At 43.6% G+C, this 16317-nt stretch overlaps 1 protein-coding gene across 1 annotated transcript in view; it reads right to left on the bottom strand.

Annotated features, from left to right (window-relative positions):
* LOC139536358 (semaphorin-3D-like) overlaps positions 1-15787 on the bottom strand; it is a 151985-nt gene extending 136198 nt beyond the window's left edge. Inside the window, exon 1 of the mRNA XM_071336831.1 lies at positions 15551-15787. The gene's annotated coding sequence lies outside the window, so the exon portion shown is untranslated. The remainder of the gene's footprint in view (positions 1-15550) is intronic.
* Positions 15788-16317: the final 530 nt, after the last annotated feature.

Below are 16317 nucleotides of genomic sequence, written 5' to 3'. Positions count from 1 at the left end.
CCCAAACAGCTAGTAATGCAGGTGTAGAAGCACGGTGGCTAGGAAAAACTCCCTAGAAAGTCCACCTTGTCAAGGTCCACCTTGTCAAGCCGCAGCTCCAGTTTCAACTGTTCTGCCTGCAGCTATGGAATCCTGACCTGTTCACCGGACGTGCTACCTTGTCCCAGACCTGCTGTTTTCGACTCTCTCTCCCCTCCCTTCTTCTCTCTCTCTACCGCACCTACTGTATTGTCTCAACCACTGAATGCTCGGCTATGAAAAGCCAACTGACATTTACTCCTGAGGTACTGACCTGTTGCACCCTTTACAACCACTGTGATTATTATTTGACCCTGCTGGTCTTCTATGAATGTTTGAACATATTGAAGAACGATGTACTCCTATAATCTCTACCCGGCACAGCCAGAAGAGGACTGGCCACCCCTCAAAGCCTGGTTCCTCTCTAGGTTTCTTCTTAGGTTCCTGCCTTTCTAAGGAGTTTTTTCTAGCCACCGTGCTTCTACATCTGCATTGCTTGCTGTTTGGGGTTTTAGGTTGGGTTTCTGTATAGGCACTTTGTGACATCTGCTTATGTAAAAAGGGCTAGAGAGAGAGAGATCTCCTGTAAGTAGTTAATCAGAGGCTCTAACCCGCTGCCTGTGAACTAGGTGACAGACTGATCCGTATCTGTCGTCACCTGGACATGGACTCAACAACAGACAGACCAGATCACATTCATCACCTCAACATGGACACACTGATCCGTATCTGTCGTCACCTGGCATTACAGACCAGGCCCAAGCAAAGAGTTCCAGACACACAATTGAAGGGTAACACCTCAGCTGAGAATGACAACATAAAACCTATGAGAGATATCACTGCCGACAGCCTAGTTTAGACTAAAGCTGTGAAGGTTAAGTTAGTTTAAATAGTAAAGGTGAAGGTGATGAAGGCCATGTGACACTCAAAAGGGAGTGAAAACAATACCATATTAGTCTCAATCAACACAATCCCAAACATACATTCATTTGTTTATATCTAGTCATTTCAAGACTAATGATGACACAAAACAATGTCCTGTTCTAAGAGGCTTTTGACATGTTGCCTTTTGCAGGAATCAGAGTTTCAAATTTTCTATTTACATTTAACATCCCTCCCTACCGTCCATCCCTCCCTATCTTCCATCCCTCCCTACCTTCCATCCCTGCCTACCTTCCATCCCTCCCTACCTTCCATCCCTCCCTACCTTCCATCCCTGCCTACCTTCCACCCCTCCCTACCTTCCATCCCTGCCTACCTTCCACCCCTCCCTACCTTCCATCCCTGCCTCCCTTCCATCCCTGCCTTCCTTCCATTCCTGCCTACCGTCCATCCCTGCCTACCGTCCATCCCTGCCTACCGTCCATCCCTCCCTACCTTCCATCCCTGCCTACCTTCCATCCCTCCCTACCTTCCATCCCTGCCTACCTTCCATCCCTGCCTACCTTCCACCCCTCCCTACCTTCCACCCCTGCCTTCCTTCCATTCCTGCCTACCGTCCATCCCTGCCTACCGTCCATCCCTGCCTACCGTCCATCCCTCCCTACCTTCCATCCCTGCCTACCTTCCATCCCTCCCTACCTTCCATCCCTGCCTACCTTCCATCCCTGCCTACCTTCCATCCCTGCCTACCTTCCATCCCTGCCTACCTTCCATCCCTCCCTACCTTCCATCCCTCCCTACCTTCCATCCCTCCCTACCTTCCACCCCTCCCTACCTTCCATCCCTGCCTACCTTCCACCCCTGCCTACCTTCCACCCCTGCCTCCCTTCCATCCCTGCCTCCCTTCCATCCCTCCCTACCTTCCATCCCTGCCTACCTTCCATCCCTGCCTACCTTCCATCCCTGCCTACCTTCCATCCCTCCCTACCTTCCATCCCTGCCTATCTTCCATCCCTGCCTACCTTCCATCCCTGCCTACCTTCCATCCCTGCCTACCTTCCATCCCTGCCTACCTTCCATCCCTCCCTACCTTCCATCCCTGCCTACCTTCCATCCCTGCCTACCTTCCACCCCTCCCTACCTTCCATCCCTGCCTACCTTCCATCCCTCCCTACCTTCCATCCCTCCCTATCTTACATCCCTGCCTACCGTCCATCCCTCCCTACCTTCCATCCCTCCCTACCTTCCATCCCTCCCTACCTTCCACCCCTCCCTACCGTCCATCCCTGCCTACCTTCCATCCCTGCCTACCTTCCATCCCTCCCTACCTTCCATCCCTGCCTACCTTCCATCCCTCCCTACCTTCCATCCCTGCCTACCTTCCATCCCTCCCTACCTTCCATCCCTGCCTACCTTCCATCCCTGCCTACCTTCCATCCCTGCCTACCTTCCACCCCTCCCTACCTTCCATCCCTGCCTACCTTCCATCCCTCCCTACCTTCCATCCCTCCCTATCTTACATCCCTGCCTACCGTCCATCCCTCCCTACCTTCCACCCCTCCCTACCGTCCATCCCTGCCTACCTTCCATCCCTGCCTACCTTCCATCCCTGCCTACCTTCCATCCCTCCCTACCTTCCATCCCTCCCTACCTTCCATCCCTCCCTACCTTCCATCCCTGCCTACCATCCATCCCTCCCTACCTTCCATCCCTGCCTACCTTCCATCCCTCCCTACCTTCCATCCCTCCCTACCGTCCATCCCTGCCTACAGTCCATCTCTGCCTCCCTTCCATCCCTGCCTCCCTTCCATCCCTGCCTCCCTTCCATCCCTGCCTACCTTCCATCTCTGCCTCCCTTCCATCCCTGCCTCCCTTCCATCCCTGCCTCCCTTCCATCCCTGCCTACCGTCCATCCCTGCCTACCTTCCATCCCTGCCTCCCTTCCATCCCTCCCTACCTTCCATCCCTTCCTACCTTCCATCTCTGCCTACCTTCCACCCCTCCCTACCTTCCATCCCTGCCTACCTTCCATCCCTGCCTACCTTCCATCCCTGCCTACCTTCCATCCCTGCCTACCTTCCATCCCTTCCTACCTTTCCATCCCTGCCTACCGTCCATCCCTGCCTACCGTCCATCCCTGCCTACCGTCCATCCCTCCCTACCTTCCATCCCTCCCTACCTTCCATCCCTCCCTACCTTCCACCCCTCCCTACCGTCCATCCCTGCCTACCTTCCATCCCTGCCTACCTTCCATCCCTCCCTACCTTCCATCCCTGCCTACCTTCCATCCCTCCCTACCTTCCATCCCTGCCTACCTTCCATCCCTCCCTACCTTCCATCCCTGCCTACCTTCCATCCCTCCCTACCTTCCATCCCTGCCTACCTTCCATCCCTGCCTACCTTCCATCCCTGCCTACCTTCCATCCCTGCCTACCTTCCACCCCTCCCTACCTTCCATCCCTGCCTACCTTCCATCCCTCCCTACCTTCCATCCCTCCCTACCTTCCATCCCTCCCTACCTTCCATCCCTCCCTACCTTCCACCCCTCCCTACCGTCCATCCCTGCCTACCTTCCATCCCTGCCTACCTTCCATCCCTGCCTACCTTCCATCCCTCCCTACCTTCCATCCCTCCCTACCTTCCATCCCTCCCTACCTTCCATCCCTGCCTACCATCCATCCCTCCCTACCTTCCATCCCTGCCTACCTTCCATCCCTCCCTACCGTCCATCCCTCCCTACCTTCCATCCCTCCCTACCTTCCATCCCTGCCTACCTTCCATCCCTCCCTACCTTCCATCCCTGCCTACCTTCCATTCCTGCCTACCTTCCACACCTCCCTACCGTCCACACCTGCCTACCGTCCACACCTGCCTACCGTCCACCCCTGCCTACCATCCATCCCTGCCTCCCTTCCATCCCTGCCTCCCTTCCATCCCTCCCTACCTTCCATCCCTGCCTACCTTCCATCCCTCCCTACCTTCCATCCCTCCCTACCTTCCATCCCTCCCTACCTTCCATCCCTCCCTACCGTCCATCCCTCCCTACCTTCCATCCCTCCCTACCTTCCATCCCTGCCTACCTTCCATCCCTCCCTACCTTCCATCCCTGCCTACCTTTTCATCTAACCCTGCATGTGTATCAGTGCTAGTCTTGGACTGAAACAGGTGACAGTATTCATTTTGTGTACAGGTACTGTTTATATTTAGGTGCAGGAACTCCTCAATACTTTTGTCCTAATATTCTGTCAGAGGAACAGGACCTCAAGCAGTAGAACATTTTGAGGTGCCGGCACTCAAGTCCGGTGAGCTGCTGGTGCGTTTCATTATGTTTTAACAGTTGCATCATAACATTCCAGTCAGTGTGTCTCCTGTGTGAGAAGAGCAGCGGAAGAGAACGCCTTAACATGACCTAGCTACTTTTTGCATTGCTTCCGTTGTATCATCGGAAGGAACAGGCCTATTGCTCTGCTCCAGCACTGTCTGGAGAGAGAGGACACTAGTGACGTTCTGGTTGGGTTCACACACACACACACACACACACACACACACACACACACACACACACACACACACACACACACACAGGAAACAGCAAGAGAGGAAGGAACAAAAAATAAACAGTGTGTGTAACATCCCAATAACCACAATGGCCCTCTTTCACAAAGCCTTGACTGGACTGCCATGTAACATGCACTTGCTAATGTTATTTCACCTTCCCAATACAAGCTTTGTTCACACACAGCAAACCACAACCACTCCTGAGAACGTCCAACTTCCTCTCTTTATGTCCAGCGAGAACCAGTGGACAGAACGTACCCATACCCCAGCCCTACCCTAAGGAAACAGGATACAGGGCGTAGTACTACAGATGTGATGTCTTAAATTTGACTTAGTTTCTCACAGAAGGAAAATAATCCTGCAGCAACAGGAAATGTGAAATATGATGTGGATTATAATTAATGGACTTTTTTTGTTGTTGTAGGGTTTGATACATTTTAAAATGGAAATTACAAACTTTAGAAGTTTACATTTGAAACAACAGGATGTTTGCATCCTGAAACCGGGTGATCAAATTAAAATGCAATATATATACAAGTGGGTAGTGAGGTTTGTATTATATTATTAACATGTCAGCTTGTCTGGTTTATATCACAACTGTATAATCACATGATTTATAGACACATGCCTTAATAACCCAGAGGGGAAATGAGGAGGAATGTATATGTTAGTCACCTAATCGCTCTACATACAGTATATTGTAACCAATCTGAGTTGGAGGAGGACATGGAACTCTGTTCTTCAAGGCGCTGCCACAGACACAGCTGGGGAGTGTGGGGCTGAAATTCCATCTGATTGATACTTAAACACACACACACACTATGCAGCTGAATTAGGGTGTTCTCCCAATTACGCTAATAAAAATAATCAATCAATTATTATTATTATTATCAAAAATGAATAATTTAAATAGGAGGATATAAAACTCTGTCATACCTATAGACAGCTGGTACAGCACCTCTGACTGAAACAGACGGTACACCACCTCTGACTGAAACAGACGGTACACCACCTCTGACTGAAACAGACGGTACACCACCTCTGACTGAAACAGACGGTACACCACCTCTGACTGAAACAGACGGTACACCACCTCTGACTGAAACAGACGGTACAGCACCTCTGACTGAAACAGACGGTACACCACCTCTGACTGAAACAGACGGTACACCACCTCTGACTGAAACAGACGGTACACCACCTCTGACTGAAACAGACGGTACACCACCTCTGACTGAAACAGACAGTACACCACCTCTGACTGAAACAGACGGTACACCACCTCTGACTGAAACAGACGGTACACCACCTCTGACTGAAACAGACAGTACACCACCTCTGACTGAAACAGACGGTACACCACCTCTGACTGAAACAGACGGTACACCACCTCTGACTGAAACAGACGGTACACCACCTCTGACTGAAACAGACGGTACACCACCTCTGACTGAAACAGACGGTACACCAAGAGGCAATATGATACGTCTTATAGACAAAAGAGGCAATATGATACGTCTTATAGACAAAAGAGGCAATATGATACGTCTTATAGACAAAAGAGGCAATATGATACGTCTTATAGACAAGAGGCAATATGATACGTCTTATAGACAAAAGAGGCAATATGATACGTCTTATAGACAAAAGAGGCAATATGATACGTCTTATAGACAAAAGAGGCAATATGATACGTCTTATAGACAAAAGAGGCAATATGATACGTCTTATAGACAAAAGAGGCAATATGATACGTCTTATAGACAAAAGAGGCAATATGATACGTCTTATAGACAAAAGAGGCAATATGATACGTCTTATAGACAAAAGAGGCAATATGATACGTCTTATAGACAAAAGAGGCAATATGATACGTCTTATAGACAAAAGAGGCAATATGATACGTCTTATAGATAATGTTACATATTCAATATGTTCTACTGGTTCTAGATTTATATTCTGACTGTAGGACCTGAACTAGAAAGAGAATGCAACATGTAATACTCATCACCCCCCCTTCATCTCCTTCTCCCTCCCCCTTCATCTCTCTCTCTCTCCTCCTCTCCCTCCCTCATCTCTCTCCCTCCCCCTTCATCTCGCTCTCTCTCTCCTCCTCTCCCTCCCTCATCTCCCTCTCCCTTCATCTCTCTCTCTCTCTCCTCCTCTCCCTCCCTCATCTCTCTCTCCTCCTCTCCCTCATCTCTCTCTCCCTCCCCCTTCATCTCTCTCGCTCTCGCTCTGTCCCCCTCTCCCTCCCTCCCCCTTCATATCTCTCTCTCTCTCGCTCTGTCCCCCTCTCCCTCCCTCCACCCCCCCCCCCACCTTCTCTCTCTCTCGCTCTCTCCTCAGCCTTCCCTCCCTTCCCACTGCAGCTCTGTCAGTCTGCTGTGAGGAGAACCAGACCCAGAGCTTTACCTAGTCCCTGACGGAGTAGCAGCAACCCAGAGGGAGGTAGCTGGGGCATGGGGAGGGGTGGAGGGGTGGAGTGCTGGGAGAGATATAGGGAGGGTAAGATCAGAGAGCTGGTCCCATGAGATGTGCATGGGACCTCTGGGTTAATTTGAGGAACAAAACCTGCCGCCCACTGTGCTTGGCTGACTGGCAACAGAGGACTGGAGGTGTCCCAACAGACAGACTGACCTCCAGCTCAGCCTCTAGATTCAGACCCCTCTCAGTCCATTCTAAGTCCGGCTCAGCCTCAGGCTGTGTCCTATATTGTGCGCTACTTTTGACCAGGGTCGTTTAAGGCTCTAGTCAAAAGTAGTGCACTATATAGGTACTACTGTGGTATTTTGGACACATCTTCAGACCCTCTCAGCCCAGCCTCAGACCAGCCTGTAACCTCTGAGCCCTGGCACAGTCCCCTTTAGGTAAACTCAATAAACTGGACATGGAGAGGAAGAGAACACATGAGCAGGTTCTGGTCACCGGATTCTGGTTCTAATACACTGGAGACCTCTTAGTAACATGTAACATCGCTTATTGGATCAGGACGGATCATCTCTCAAAGTGGCAGATTTTAAAATAAATAAATATCTCAGTCTATGTGTTGATGAGGGAATGGTGTTACACTGTATTCATGTCACAACCCATGTTTACAACTCATGTTACAACTCATGTGTACAACCCATGTTACAACCCATGTTTACAACTCATGTTACAACTCATGTTTACAACTCATGTTACAACTCATGTTTACAACTCATGTTACAACTCATGTTACAACTCATGTTACAACCCATGTTACAACTCATGTTTACAACTCATGTTTACAACTCATGTTTACAACTCATGTTTACAACTCATGTTACAACTCATGTTACAACTCATGTTTACAACTCATGTTTACAACTCATGTTTACAACTCATGTTTACAACCCATGTTACAACCCATGTTACAACCCATGTTTACAACCCATGTTTACAACTCATGTTACAACTCATGTTACAACTCATGTTTACAACTCATGTTACAACTCATGTTTACAACTCATGTTTACAACTCATGTTTACAACTCATGTTTACAACCCATGTTACAACCCATGTTACAACCCATGTTTACAACCCATGTTTACAACTCATGTTTACAACTCATGTTTACAACTCATGTTACAACTCATGTTACAACTCATGTTACAACCCATGTTTACAACTCATGTTTACAACTCATGTTTACAACTCATGTTACAACTCATGTTACAACTCATGTTACAACCCATGTTTACAACTCATGTTTACAACCCATGTTTACAACTCATGTTTACAACTCATGTTTACAACTCATGTTACAACTCATGTTACAACTCATGTTACAACTCATGTTTACAACTCATGTTTACAACTCATGTTACAACTCATGTTACAACCCATGTTACAACCCATGTTTACAACCCATGTTTACAACTCATGTTTACAACTCATGTTACAACTCATGTTACAACTCATGTTACAACCCATGTTTACAACTCATGTTTACAACTCATGTTTACAACTCATGTTACAACTCATGTTACAACTCATGTTACAACCCATGTTACAACCCATGTTTACAACCCATGTTTACAACTCATGTTTACAACTCATGTTTACAACTCATGTTACAACTCATGTTACAACCCATGTTTACAACTCATGTTACAACCCATGTTTACAACTCATGTTTACAACTCATGTTTACAACTCATGTTACAACTCATGTTACAACTCATGTTACAACCCATGTTTACAACTCATGTTACAACCCATGTTTACAACTCATGTTTACAACTCATGTTTACAACTCATGTTTACAACTCATGTTTACAACTCATGTTACAACCCATGTTACAACCCATGTTTACAACTCATGTTACAACCCATGTTACAACCCATGTTACAACCCATGTTTACAACTCATGTTTACAACTCATGTTTACAACTCATGTTACAACTCATGTTACAACCCATGTTTACAACTCATGTTACAACCCATGTTTACAACCCATGTTTACAACTCATGTTTACAACTCATGTTTACAACTCATGTTACAACTCATGTTACAACCCATGTTTACAACTCATGTTACAACCCATGTTTACAACCCATGTTTACAACTCATGTTTACAACTCATGTTTACAACTCATGTTACAACTCATGTTACAACCCATGTTTACAACCCATGCTTACAACTCATGTTTACAACTCATGTTTACAACTCATGTTACAACCCATGTTTACAACTCATGTTTACAACTCATGTTTACAACTCATGTTACAACCCATGTTACAACCCATGTTTACAACTCATGTTACAACCCATGTTAACAACCCATGTTTACAACTCATGTTTAGAACTCATGTTTACAACTCATGTTACAACTCATGTTACAACCCATGTTTACAACTCATGTTACAACTCATGTTTACAACTCATGTTTACAACTCATGTTACAACCCATGTTTACAACTCATGTTTACAACTCATGTTTACAACTCATGTTACAACCCATGTTTACAACTCATGTTACAACCCATGTTTACAACCCATGTTTACAACTCATGTTTACAACTCATGTTTACAACTCATGTTACAACTCATGTTACAACCCATGTTTACAACCCATGCTTACAACTCATGTTTACAACTCATGTTTACAACTCATGTTACAACCCATGTTTACAACTCATGTTACAACTCATGTTTACAACTCATGTTACAACCCATGTTTACAACTCATGTTACAACCCATGTTTACAACCCATGTTTACAACTCATGTTTACAACTCATGTTACAACTCATGTTTACAACTCATGTTACAACCCATGTTTACAACCCATGTTTACAACTCATGTTTACAACTCATGTTACAACCCATGTTTACAACTCATGTTACAACTCATGTTTACAACTCATGTTTACAACTCATGTTTACAACTCATGTTTACAACTCATGTTACAACCCATGTTTACAACTCATGTTACAACTCATGTTTACAACTCATGTTTACAACTCATGTTTACAACTCATGTTTACAACTCATGTTTACAACTCATGTTACAACCCATGTTTACAACTCATGTTACAACTCATGTTTACAACTCATGTTTACAACTCATGTTTACAACTCATGTTTACAACTCATGTTGCAACCCATGTTTACAACTCATGTTGCAACCCATGTTTACAACTCATGTTACAACTCATGTTTACAACTCATGTTACAACTCATGTTACAACCCATGTTTACAACTCATGTTTACAACTCATGTTTACAACTCATGTTTACAACTCATGTTACAACTCATGTTTACAACCCATGTTTACAACTCATGTTTACAACTCATGTTTACAACTCATGTTACAACCCATGTTTACAACTCATGTTACAACTCATGTTACAACTCATGTTACAACCCATGTTACAACCCATGTTTACAACCCATGTTTACAACTCATGTTTACAACTCATGTTACAACTCATGTTACAACCCATGTTTACAACCCATGTTTACAACTCATGTTTACAACTCATGTTTACAACTCATGTTTACAACTCATGTTTACAACCCATGTTACAACCCATGTTACAACTCATGTTACAACTCATGTTACAACCCATGTTTACAACCCATGTTTACAACTCATGTTTACAACCCATGTTTACAACTCATGTTTACAACTCATGTTTACAACTCATGTTTACAACCCATGTTTACAACTCATGTTTACAACTCATGTTTACAACTCATGTTTACAACTCATGTTACAACTCATGTTACAACCCATGTTTACAACCCATGTTTACAACTCATGTTTACAACTCATGTTACAACTCATGTTACAACTCATGTTTACAACTCATGTTTACAACTCATGTTTACAACCCATGTTTACAACTCATGTTACAACTCATGTTTACAACTCATGTTACAAACTCATGTTTACAACTCATGTTTACAACTCATGTTACAACTCATGTTACAACTCATGTTTACAACTCATGTTTACAACTCATGTTTACAACCCATGTTTACAACTCATGTTACAACTCATGTTTACAACTCATGTTTACAACCCATGTTTACAACTCATGTTACAACTCATGTTTACAACTCATGTTACAACCCATGTTACAACTCATGTTTACAACTCATGTTTACAACTCATGTTTACAACTCATGTTTACAACCCATGTTTACAACTCATGTTACAACTCATGTTTACAACTCATGTTTACAACTCATGTTTACAACTCATGTTTACAACTCATGTTTACAACTCATGTTACAACTCATGTTTACAACTCATGTTACAACCCATGTTACAACCCATGTTACAACTCATGTTTACAACTCATGTTTACAACTCATGTTTACAACTCATGTTTACAACCCATGTTTACAACTCATGTTACAACTCATGTTTACAACTCATGTTTACAACTCATGTTTACAACTCATGTTTACAACCCATGTTTACAACTCATGTTTACAACTCATGTTACAACCCATGTTTACAACTCATGTTACAACTCATGTTTACAACTCATGTTTACAACTCATGTTTACAACTCATGTTTACAACCCATGTTTACAACTCATGTTACAACTCATGTTTACAACTCATGTTACAACTCATGTTTACAACTCATGTTTACAACTCATGTTACAACCCATGTTTACAACTCATGTTACAACCCATGTTTACAACTCATGTTACAACTCATGTTTACAACTCATGTTTACAACTCATGTTTACAACTCATGTTACAACCCATGTTTACAACTCATGTTTACAACTCATGTTACAACCCATGTTTACAACTCATGTTACAACCCATGTTTACAACTCATGTTACAACTCATGTTTACAACTCATGTTTACAACTCATGTTTACAACTCATGTTTACAACCCATGTTTACAACTCATGTTACAACTCATGTTTACAACTCATGTTACAACTCAGGCCCCCTACAAGTAGTTACTGCCTATGACTAGCTCAGATCTGTCTGTAGCCTCTATTATCATGATGAAACTACACGTCAGAGACAGAGAGGGGGAGAGAGTGAAGACCATTGTAACGACCCTCCCACTCTGCCAAATTCTTTCTCTTTGCTCTTGTTTCCCTTAACAGGATGTCGGTGGGCGGAGCCGGGAGGGTCGTCAGCGAAATGAGACACACCTGGGCCTGGGTGTGTCCCAGGATAAATGCATCTCTTCCCCATTCATTGGGGAGACTCTCTCCATGCAGACACACTGATAGATTTTGTTTGTGGCCCAGCTTCGTCCAGGTTTTGTCAGGGTAGGCCGTCATTGTAAATAAGAATTTGTTCTAAACCGACTTGCCTAGTTAAATAAAGGTTACATTAAAAAATATATATATTATAGACTACAGTGCCTGATACATAGACTACAGTACATGATATATAGACTACAGTACGTGATACAAAGACTACCGTTCAAAAGTTTGGGGTCACTTTGAAATGTCCTTGTTTTTGAAAGAAAAGCAAATGTTTTGTCCATTAAAATAACATCAAATTTATCAGAAATTCAGTGTAGACATTGTTAATGTTGTAAATGACTATTGTAGCTGGAAACGGCAGATTTTTTATGGAATATCTACATAGGCGTACAGAGGCCCATTATCAGCAACCATCACTCCTGTGTTCCAATGGCATGTTGTGTTAGTTAATCCAAGTTTATCATTTCAAAAGGCTAATTAATCATTAGAAAACCCTTTTGCAATTATGTTAGCACAGCTGAAAACTGTTGTCCTGATTAAAGAAGCAATAAAACTGTCCTTCTTTAGACTAGTTGAGTATCTGGAGCATCAACATTTGTGGGTTCGATTACAGGCTCAAAATGGCCAGAAACAAATACATTTATTCTGAAACTCATCAGTCTATTCTTGTTCTGAAAAATGGCAGAGTTGCAAAGAAAAAGCCATATCGCAGACTGGCCAATAAAAATAAAAGATTAAGATGGGCAAAAGAACAAAGACACTGGACAGAGGAACTCTGCCTAGAAGGCCAGCATCCCGGAGTCACCTCTTCACTATTGATGTTGAGACTGGTGTTTTACGGGTACTATTTAAAGAAGCTGCCAGTTGAGGACTTGTGAGACGTCTGTTTCTCAAACTAGACACTCTACTATACTTGTCCTCTTGCTCAGTTGTGCACCGGGGCCTCACACTCGTCTTTATATTCTGGTTAGAGACAGTTTGCGCTGTTCTGTGAAGGGAGTAGTACACAGCGCTGTACGAGATCTTCAGTGTCTTGCCAATTTCTCGCATGGAATAGCCTTCATTTCTCACGGTACAACCGTGAGATTGGGATGCTCCCAACAGTGCATGTTCATGGTAAATACAAAGCTTATTGTGTGCGTGTGTGTGTGTGTGTGTGTGTGCGAGCGTGCGTGTGTTTGTGTGCGAGCGCTTGTGTGTGTGTGTGTGTGTGTGCGAGCGTGTGTGCGTGCTTGTTCATGGTAAACACAAAGCATATTGGGACATGTGTTGTTCAAGTTGTAAACGATGTTCAAACAGTCAGAAGGCTGTGTAGCTCCTGGGAATGATTACACCGCTGATGGATATATATGGCACTGTACGGTACTTTAAACATCTGTCTCTTTATGTCAAACAGACACTCGTGGCAATAAGATACAGTGATAATTCCATCACGATGTCATCAACACCCTTGAATAGAGATTGAAAACGTGAGAACAGATCTATTTTGTTGTACCATTTTGACATATGCAGAGGACACATTTCTGTTTCTCACAAAAAATGGACAACAAAGTAGACATTCTATTCTCATTCTATTGATACTCAATGTCAACTCAGAAATGCGTTTCAATTTCAAACAATGACTTGGAATATGTAGATAACAGGACTTCGAGTATGGGAGGATAAAAACAAATCAATGTTGATCAGGTATATGAGGTGGGCTATTGTTTGCTAGGCTGTGGCCGAGGCAGCTCAGTTACCGTTGGAGCAGGGCACCAGCCAGATAAGCATTGTGAAGTGTGAACACTGGAGCACCCACTGAAAGAGTGAAGTACCTGGCTATGCAAAGAGGTTCAACATATTTATCAAATATGCATAGTCACTTTAACTATACATTCATGTACATACTACCTCAATCAGCCTGACTAACCGGTGTCTTTATGTAGCCTCGCTACTTTTATAGACTGGCTACTGTATATAGCTTGTTTTTGTACTGTTGTTTTATTTCTTTACTTACCTATTGTTCACCTAATACCTTTTTTGCACTATTGGTTAGAGCCTGTAAGTAAGCATTTCACTGTAAGGTCTACCTACACCTGTTGTATTCGGTGCATGTGACAAATAAACTTTGATTTGATTTGATGTGTCACCGATAGCATTCTCTAAGCATCTAGTGCTGTTTCTCTTTCTCTCTCTCTCTCTCTCTAAGCATCTAGTGCTGTTTCTCTTTCTCTCTCTCTCTCTCTCTAAGCATCTAGTGCTGTTTCTCTCTCTCTCTCCCTCTAAGCATCTAGTGCTGTTTCTCTCTCTCTCTCCCTCTCTCTCTAAGCATCTAGTGCTGTTTCTCTTTCTCTCTCTCTCTCTCTCTAAGCATCTAGTGCTGTTTCTCTTTCTCTCTCTCTCTAAGCATCTAGTGCTGTTTCTCTCGCTCTCTCTCTCTCTAAGCATCTAGTGCTGTTTCTCTCTCTCTCTCTCTCTCTCTAAGCATCTAGTGCTGTTTCTCTCTCTCTCTCCCTCTAAGCATCTAGTGCTGTTTCTCTCTCTCTCTCTCTCTCTCTAAGCATCTAGTGCTGTTTCTCTCTCTCTCTCTCTCTCTCTAAGCATCTAGTGCTGTTTCTCTCTCTCTCTCCCTCTAAGCATCTAGTGCTGTTTCTCTCTCTCTCTCCCTCTAAGCATCTAGTGCTGTTTCTCTCCCTCTCTCCAAGTAGGTTAAAGTATCTTTCCCCTTCTCACTTAATAGGTTCCGTGCCTACGTCAAACTATTATTCCAGTGGCACTGAGATAAGGGGAAAGACACAATGCAGAGATACAGTCATAGGAAAGAGAGGGAAGCAATGTAGCCACAGTCACAGACGGAAAGGCACAATGTAGCCACAGTCACAGGAGGAAACAACAGTCTGACAGACAGTTTGTACCGAGGAGTCAACTACCATAACAGGATGTTATATAGACAATCACTGCACCTTACTCATATCAGCCAGGACTTATTTTAGGGATGGTTCACTGTATTCTCTATGCTACTGCTCCTAAACATACTCTGTGTTTTAAGATTGGATCTTCAATATCTTATATTGCAAATGGATATTCCTTGAAAATCAACATAGTCAATTTCTCAATGTAGACATTGAGCTTCTCACTGAATCTCAGTCACACACAGATTGGAATATATTCGGCTGTTTACACGTTTATAAACAGAGCAAAATAAATTGTAAAATAATTTTGGTAGGCTATTGATTGATCTAGAATAGATGTATAGTATGATCTCATAAATCATGTGCTTTACAGATTTTACCTCCCAACAATATCCTCATAGCCTGCCTCACGAAACTGTAAGCCGTTTCAAAAATCTAAGTTAATGTCAGAAAGTCAACTTTTCCGCAACTTACCAGACTCTTTATTTCTTGAAAGTGATTTCTGAAGATGAGTTACTCCAGTCTAAAATCGAACGTAGACGGGCTCCTGATACAGTGACAGGGTGAAACGATCTGCCGCAGGGTTTGAGAAAGTTAAGCGACGTGAGATGTCTCCACATTGTCCCCTTCCACACGTTATAAACAAAGTCCGCATGTTGGGCTGGGATCGTGAAGGCCACTCCTCCGGTAGGTACTCCCTCTCTCCATCATCCTTGGCTGCGCTTCCCAGCTCCCTCCCGTCTGTCGCCAATAAAATATCTGCTCATTACACTCATGACGCACATCGAGTGGGAACAATATTATGTGTTTGTGCAGGTGTATCTAGCACATCATGATAAAGTATTGGTTGGGTAATATAATAACGGGCCTAGACAAGTAATACATTTTCTCCACATTAAATCAAAGTGTATTTGTCACGTGCGCCGAATACAACAGGTGTAGACCTTTACAGTGAAATGCTTACTTACAGGCTCTAACCAATAGTGCAAAAAAGGGGCAGGGTTATTTAATGTAGTCACTTTAACCATATCTACATGTACATACTATCTCAAATCAGCCGACTAACCGGTGCCTGTATGTAGCCTCGCTACTGTTGTTTTTCACTGTATTTTACTGTTGTTTTTATTTCTTTACTAACCTATTGTCCACCTAATACCTTTTTTTGCATGTTCCCATCCTTCCAGTTCCAAATGATCAAAAATAGAAATATACAAAATCAAATACATTTATAAAAATACAGG

The sequence above is a fragment of the Salvelinus alpinus genome, chromosome 12 (assembly GCF_045679555.1).
Source record: "Salvelinus alpinus chromosome 12, SLU_Salpinus.1, whole genome shotgun sequence".
Taxonomy (NCBI): domain Eukaryota; kingdom Metazoa; phylum Chordata; class Actinopteri; order Salmoniformes; family Salmonidae; genus Salvelinus; species Salvelinus alpinus.
This window is presented reverse-complemented; position numbering and strand designations above follow the sequence as displayed.